Source organism: Crocuta crocuta, unplaced genomic scaffold (genome assembly GCF_008692635.1).
Source record: "Crocuta crocuta isolate KB4526 unplaced genomic scaffold, BGI_CrCroc_1.0 scaffold545, whole genome shotgun sequence".
NCBI classification, from domain to species: Eukaryota; Metazoa; Chordata; class Mammalia; order Carnivora; family Hyaenidae; genus Crocuta; species Crocuta crocuta.
Genome location: NW_027551563.1, coordinates 2,176,859 through 2,183,565, shown reverse-complemented (window position 1 = coordinate 2,183,565; position 6,707 = coordinate 2,176,859). Strand labels below are relative to the sequence as shown.

The following is a 6,707-nucleotide window of genomic DNA, read 5'->3' as shown; positions in this document are numbered from 1 at the left end:
GTGTGAAAGCTGACTCGGCAATAAGTAGGCCTGATAACTTGATGGAGGTCACAGTCTTTATAACCTAACAACAACAACAAAAGACTTCCTTCACCTTTGCTGTATTGTATTAGTAAGAAGCAAATCATTAAGGCCAGCCCTCACTCAAAGAGTGGGAGGGAAAAAGAAGCATGGATACCTAAAGGTGGAGATCATTGAGGACCATTTTAGAACCTACCGCAAAAACTGATGCTAAGCTACAGTTTCGCTAAAATAATAATGTCTTTGTTGAATTGCTAGTATTGTTATAAAGCAAACAATGAACAAGTCAAAATAATTCTTTTTTTAATGTTTATTTATTTGTGAGTGAGAAACAGAGCACAAGTTGGGGAGGGGCAGAATGAAAGGGAGACACAAAATCCGAAGCAGGCTCTAGGCTCTGAGCTGTCAGCATATAACCCAGTGAAGGGCTGCAACTCACGAGCTGTGAGATCATGACCTTAGCCAAAGTTGGAGACTTAATCAACTGAGCTACTCAGGCACCAGCCCCCTCCCAAATAATTCTTAAATATGAAGGCACATATTATAGAAAAATAGTCATTTAATAATAGGCATAATCTAAATGTCATTATTATTACTATAGGCACTTGGGATGTTGGAACATAAAGCCATGCAATATGCTTTATGAAGGAAAGGGAAAATGAGAGATGATTAATTAATTTTCTATTTCCATTGATAATTTTTTGAGTGAAGTATAAATGGCCTTTTGTACTTTTACTAATATATAAAATATTTATGCTAGTTTACAATTAGAAATAATCACTATGTAGCATGAAAACTGAATAGTGATATAGGCTTTCATAGCACTTTCTTATTAACATTTACTTCATAGATATTATCTCAAATCAGAATAAACTTATGATGACTGGTATGGAGCTTGGAGAATGAGAAATTGTCTCCCCTTACAAAATTAGCCTTTGGCAAATCTAGATTTAGACACTAAATATTAAACCCTTTCATTTTCTATTAATCCACATCGTACATTACATCAAAGAGGGTAAACAGGGATAAAAATTTATAGGTAAATAGAATTAGTGTTACAGTGCCTTCACTGATGCTTAGTAATTAGGTTTGCAAGAATAACATTTTCAATATGTTTTTTTAAATAATTCTTTCCATGCTGATTAGTGTCTATCATTTTAAAATGAATTTGAAGCAGGATTCTGACACAGTATTCCTTTCACAATAATTATTAAAACTTTAGACTTTATTATTTGCATTTGTATTTTTCACACTATTTAGTGAGAAGCTTTACAAGCTGTAACATCTCATGCTTTTGTAATACAAACTTGGGTCAAGTTCATTCAAACTCCTGTGATCGACATACATTACCATTTGATGGTGATACACTTGATTTGATGGTGATTGATTAACAAATGCACAGCTGGTGTCATTTTAATTCTTTCAGAACAAATTCTCAATTACAAACATAATGAAATAGTATGAATCTTTAGATAGTTTAAAATATTAAAAATACTCCCCTTATTATAACCTTTATTATATGAAATGAAATGAAATTTGTATTCTCCATCTAAAATAGAAGATACATATGAAAATATTAACAAAGTGTATTTAAACTTCTTGAACATTATTATAGTTTCTCTCATACTGTTGGAGAACAGGATCTAAACACTTATAAAACTAAAGCATTATGTTTTATCCTGGGTATGTGAATACCTAAGAAAATTTTATTGTCCTAATTAGAAAGCTATAAGTAATGTACCTGTCATCTTTTCTAGGAATACTGAGATCGATTTAAAAAGGCATGATATTTTCTGGAGTATTTTGGCTCACTTATTTTCTTTTCTTTAAGTTTTTATTTAAATTCCAGTTAGTTAACATACAATGTAATGTTAGTATCAGGAGCATAGTATAGTGATTCAACACTTACATACAACACCTATTTTCAAGGAAGTGGCTGATTGTATACACCCATTGTAAATGGCTCATCAAACCCAACTCAACTTCAGAAAAATATCTCCCCCTATACACAAATAACAACATCTTATTAAAAAGAATTACTAGAATTTATATATTAATTTAATTATTTTAATCTACTAAACATTTCCAAGTTTCTCTTTCTCTTAAGATGTAAAAATCATCTAAATAACAACTTAGCTCAAGTCACAGGGGACTTGATATTTTAGTCAACTAATATTTACATCATTCTCTGAAAGACCTCAGACTCATACAGCCTTTTAAAATTTTAAAAAAGCTTTTATTTAGCACAATGCGTTCCTAGTTTTTCTAGGAATGATTGAAATGCACAGTATCCTGTTACTTGTATTGATATATTACCTTATCAGAACCTTGACATATTTAGCAATATAATAAGAATCAACATCAATCTGTCTCAGATGTGGTAGCTCTACATTTTTTAGAATACACCCAAGGCTGTTATTTATTTGGCAACATTTTAGCCATTTTCCATCTTTCAGAATATATATATATATATATAATTGTATTATAGACATTGTATGTATACATTATAATTGTATACATGACCCATATCTAACAACTATTTTAATAAGTCACAGGATCCTCTCTTGGAATCATTTGTCTTCTAGAATTCCCATGGTAGGAATATAACCTGATACTTAATCACCAATAGAAACCTTACCTATACTCATTGTCTTTTTTTTTCATTAAGCTTTTCCTGGTCCTTATGCTTTGTTATTATTGTTGTTGTTGTTTTATTCTCAGCGCTTACATCAAACTTTGCACAGCTAATAAGCATTTAACATATACTTGCTTATGTTGTTATAATACACAATGCACATCAGATTCTCTCAGTTGACAATTACCTTTTTGGTGTATGAACCAAGGGCCTTTAAAATTCACAGTAATATGCATAGCACTCTGTATGGGGACACTATAAAAGTTTCTATTAAAATAAAATGTTTCCCAAATTATTAATCAAGCTTTTTGAACAGAGTCCATTCACATCATCTTTATGCAACAGAAAGTGAATCAATTTTAAATAATTTCCCCCCAAAATATACCACAAGACTACTGAGACAGAATTTATGAGTGAGATTTATTACCTAAAAATTCAAAATTGAGTGTTATTCTTTATCAATCAATAAAATCTGTATAAATATGTAGAATGAGCACCTTCCTAAAGTGGAAGGCCAAATCTTTATTTTCTTACTAGAATGATAGAGAAAAGTATTGTATAATTGAACAAGGGTGATGCTTCCAATCTCAACAGAAGACTTAAAGGGAGAAAGGGTAGTTGAGAGGAGAGATAGACTGTGGGATTCCGTGGACCATATTCTTGCCAGATTTTGACTGGCCTGAGACATGCACCAAATGTCCTTATAGACCTCCTTTCTCCTCTCTCCCATTTGAGCCAGTTTACAACTACTGCTGTGTCGTTAAAAATCAGATGCAACTACTAACCATGTATCATAGTTAGCAAGCTTTAGAGCAATCTTCAAAAATCTCACAACTCCTAATACAGTGCATTTTAACAGGTGACCAATACTTATTGGAAAATAGATACAATATGTGGAAATATCCAATAAGAAATTCAAAGAGGAATGTTATCACATCTGTGATAAAAGATTCCTTTTTAAGTTTCAGTGTGTAAAAAAATAAGATATTATTTCAACACAAGAAAGAATGAAAATATGGATGAAGTATTTTACATTAGCATTTACATTAACAATGTAAAGACAGATAGACTAAAATAATCAGTATAAAAATCATTTTTTCTGATCATTGCAAGAAAGATATTTCACCCTGTCTTATTTTCTTATTAAACCAATAGATAAAGCTAGTTTCTTTATTTTTCACATATCAAGTTGTTAATAAATGACATTTTTAGCTCCTATTTTCCTTCCAAAGAAAAAGATTCATTTATATTTTATAGTTAAGTTCATGTGAATGTAAGTTACAGATATAACTGCTTTCATTAAATAATAATGCTTCAAGTTACTTCATATTTTTCTTCCAAAAAATTCAAACTGTTTAACTGACAATTACTATATCATTATTTTGATTTTTCACATGACACTTTCTTTTTATTTTCCTTTTTAACATTACTTTATGCTGCAAATGAGCTAAGACACAAAAATGCCTCATAGAATATAAATTAACAGAAGGAGATGAAAGAACGGAGAGGTTAAATTATTTGTCCCAAATCACATAAGTAATCAGTGGAAAACCTTGTGCTCAATGTTTTCCTCTTGTGTTTAGAAATGTTACTCTTAATTCATATAGTTAATGGTAAAAATAGTTTGACAATTTTTACCACACTGTAAATCTTTAATTTGTCTCTCTTTTTGAACTTTTCTTAATGAAATCATAAAATTTTCTGACAAGATGTCCCACTGAAAGCAAAAATATTTGTAGTAGTGAGATAAGAAAGGAGCATAGGTTCAAATACCATCTTAAACCTTAGCTTACAATGATGTGGCAAATTGACTCAGATATAAGTGATGAGGTAATTAAGGACTATATGAAAAGAAATATCCTACTCCAATACTTTACTGATCGTCTACTTGTACTTGTAAAGGTATTATCTTTATATTAGTCTCAAGGTCAACATGGATATATTCCTTAAGCCTTGATATTTCATATTTCTCAAAAGATAAAGTGTAGGTAGTTTAAAATATGGGAGCTGGAATTCAAGAATTAATTCAAATTGTTATAAAACCAAAATTTTTAAAAAGGCTGTTGAATTGTCATCAATATCTCTGTAAACCAATTCCTAAAATTTACCTTTCATATTTAGCAGATAACTATCAGCTTTCAAAATTTTAGGAAGCAGCCCTTAATATTTCAAACTTTTATTAAGTTTCACCTTCATTTTTGATTAAAGTAAGGCAGACATTTGGACAAAGAGAAAACCTAATTTATATTTGGTTTGTCATTAACCCAAATTGGTTAAGATTGATAAAATTTATCTTGTATGTCTGGCACAGATAAATGTAAATCTTCTCTCCAGACCATATATTATCTAACTTAAGAATATTCTTCTGAGTCATCTCTATTTTTGATGACTTTGTATAGTCATAAGATTGAAATAGATTCAGTCAGTTTCTCTGAAGCCCATAACAAATTAATCCCCATCAAGGAAGACATGCAAAAATAATTGAATAGAGCAAAACACTCAACTTGTCTATTTTAAAATATTGCTCCCAAGTTTGTTTGAATGTTTGTCCTTGTCTCCCTGCCATTCTTTATTCACTTAATTTCTAAGAAGTGTATCCCTTTGTACAATATCTTTTGATTTTATGTACCTATTTTCATAAGAAATCTTCCATATAAGGTAGTACCATATGACATCTAATATTCAGAAAAAAAATTAAGAATGATATATTATAACTCTTCTCATTAATATCCCCCTCTAAGTATAAATGCTTCCTAGAGCACAATGATTTTACTTTATATATCCCAGTTTATTACACATTGGTTAGCTCAGTGTCTTGGAAACAATGGCGTCAGCAAATGTCTGCCTATTGACTATTGACTGCTAAATTTAGGATTTTATTTTATTTTATTTTTTGAATGTTTTATTTATTTCTGAGACAGAGAGACAGCGTGGGCAGGGAAGAGTCAGAGAGAGAGGGAGACACAGAATCTGAAACAGGCTCCAAGCTGTGAGCTAGCTGTCAGCACAGAGCCTGACTCAGGGCTTGAACCCACAAACTGTGAGATCATGACCTGAGCTGAAGTCTGATGTTCAACTGACTGAGCCACCCAGGCACCCCCAAATTTAGGATTTTAAATATTACTCAAAAGGACAGGAGAGTTTACAATATTATGCTTTTCAAGCCTGGTAATATGTGTGTTATGATTCTTGTCTTATTTGCTCTAAAAATTAAAAGCATAGAAGTGTTCAACTATGTTATGTTATAGTACAAATGGCATGAAAATGGTAGCATGGTGTGCTGAAAGAAAGACAACACAGAAATCTAAAGTCATGGTGCTAGCACTCCTTAACTATGCCTTTCTACAAGTTTCTTATGTTTTTGACTCACCCTTATTCCATTTGTAAAGAAAGGATATTTACCTAATGCTATTTGTTATATTGTGTGTGTGTGTGTGTGTGTGTGTGTGTGTGTGAGATAGAGAAAATGAAAGAGAGAGAGAGAGAGAGAATGAGAGAAAGAGTGGAGAGATAGAAAGAGGTATTAAATGAGATAGTGGATATGAAAACTGTTTTAAGCTTTGCGCAGTGGCAGTATCGTAGCCAATGAGGTTTATCCGAGGCGCGATTATTGCTAATTGAAAACTGTTTTAAAAAATAGACTCAAATGACAATGTAAACTACTATGAAAAGTTTTCACTCTGGATTATATGAATTTACTGATAAAGATTGAAAAAAAAACAAAGACTGGCATTTTTAAAAATTTAACCAATGTATCTATATTGATGTTATCTTTCATTTATAAAGTAGAGAGTTTATACCTGAGTCTTCAAAACTTGTTCATACTTTTGTTATTGTAATTTTGTCAGGTTAGTGTGAAAAATCCCACAATGATTTAGAGATTTTCATAATGTCACAGAGAAATGTACATGAGGAACTGGCTTTAAAGACTAGATGATCTGGTTTCCTATTTCTCTAACTTTCAACATATTTGACTCCTAATGTTATGTTTTTAATACATAATTAGTTTATGTTAAGCAATAATAGCCTATTAAAAGCAACCCCGGACATT

The 6,707-nt window shown here is 31.1% G+C and overlaps 1 pseudogene; it reads left to right on the top strand.

Moving 5' to 3' along the window:
* The first annotated feature begins 6,212 nt into the window (after positions 1-6,212).
* Positions 6,213-6,362, top strand: LOC144219939 (U4 spliceosomal RNA; annotated as a pseudogene).
* Positions 6,363-6,707: the final 345 nt, after the last annotated feature.